The following is a 1,909-nucleotide window of genomic DNA, read 5'->3' as shown; positions in this document are numbered from 1 at the left end:
ATAAACTTGGAGAAAAGCGATGGATGAAGAAATTTCAACAATTGAGAGAAATAATATATGGGATCTTGTTGATCGTCCAACTAACAAAGACGTAACCGGAGTCAAATGGGTTTTTAAAATGAAATATAACGAGGACAAAAGTATACAAAAGCACAAATCTCGATTAGTAGCGAAATGATATTCTCAACAGCCCGAAGTTGATTTCACTGAACTATTTTCTCTGGTAGTTCGAATGAAAACAAATTAGAACTGTTCTTTCTTTGCCAACTCAACTTCAACTACTAGTGTATCAACTCGATGTCAAGTCAGCATTCTTAAATGGCGAACTCAAGGAAGAGGTTTATGTAGAGCAGCCTTAAGGCTACGTGATAAAAGATAAATAAGATAAAGTTTACGTCTTGTTAAGGATTTATATGGACTCCAACAAGCACCGCGTGCTTGCAACAACAAGATAGATGGCTATTTTCATCAAAAAGGTTTCCAGAGAAGAAAAAAATGAGCCATCCTTATATATTAAAAAATCTGGTACGAATGATTTTCAGATTACGTATTTATATGTGGATGACTTAATTTACTTGGGAATTAATACTGATCTGGTAGAATATTTTAAGAATTCTATGAAAGAAGAATTCAAGATGACTAACCTAGGCTTCATGAAATGTTTTTTGGGTATTCAAATGAAGCAATCAGAAGGAAAAATATTTTTGTCTCAAGAATGGCATGTTGATGGTCTATTAAAGAAGTTTCACGTGAAATGTTGTAATCAAATAAAAACTTCGATGGGTACAAATCAAAAGTTACAACTTGATGATGGTTCAGACAAGATTGATGAAAGACTTTACAGAAGACTTGTGGGATAACTTATATATCTCACAAATACCCGTCCAAATATAGTACAATCTGTTAGCCTTCTCTCAAGATTTATGTATAATCCAAGTTATACACATTATGCAGTTGCAAAACACATTCTACGTTATCTTAAGGGTACAAAGAATCATGGTCTCAAATATATTCTTAATGAAGATAATAGGCTGGTTGGGTATACAGATAGTGATTGGGGAGGATCATTGGATGATGGAAAGAATACATCTGGATATGTTTTCTTACTAGGAACAAATATTATCCCTTGGTCATAAAAAAAATAGAAAACAACAGCCCTATCTACCGCAGAAGCTGAATATGTTTCAGCAATAGAAGCATCATATGAAGCTGCTTTGCTAGGATGAATTTTGTTCGATTTAGAGCAAGTTCACAATGATCCAACTATTATTTATTGTGACAACAATTCAACCATAACAATGACTAAATATCATGTTTTTCATAGTCAGACCAAGCATATTAAACTTCGTTATCATTTCATTCAAGATATGGTGCAAGACGAATACATTCGCTTAGACTACATTGGTACAAATGAGCAAGTTGCAGATATATTCACAAAGTCAGTCTCTAGTGATAAGTTCGCATACTTTAGAGATCGACTAAGAATTACAAATTAAGAGGGGATGTTTAAAAGATAATTTGTAATTCCCATTAACCAAGTATCTAGAATGTTCCGGTCCTAAACTCATTATAAGTGTTTAGTTTATGAAATCAAGAGTCTTGAAAATTATTCATGTATCTAATTTATGATGAATTCTAGGAAGAGTCTTGAAAATTATTCATGTATCTAATTTATGATGAATTCTAGGAAGAGTCTAGATATATCCATTTATCTATATAATGCTGTAATATGCGCATATGGAAGTCAGAAAAAAATATTCCTTTTTTTATTTCATCAAGTTCTGTATTATCTAACAGAGCCCATACTTTACCAATTAGGTCGAGTTTTTGAGTGATATTGTTTCGGTTTATAAGTTTTGTGCATATTATCGGTAGTCACATATATTCATTTTCACGTAAAATCCAACGC

Source organism: Apium graveolens, unplaced genomic scaffold, assembly GCF_009905375.1.
Source record: "Apium graveolens cultivar Ventura unplaced genomic scaffold, ASM990537v1 ctg5282, whole genome shotgun sequence".
In the NCBI taxonomy this organism is placed as follows: Eukaryota; Viridiplantae; Streptophyta; class Magnoliopsida; order Apiales; family Apiaceae; genus Apium; species Apium graveolens.
This window is presented reverse-complemented; position numbering follows the sequence as displayed.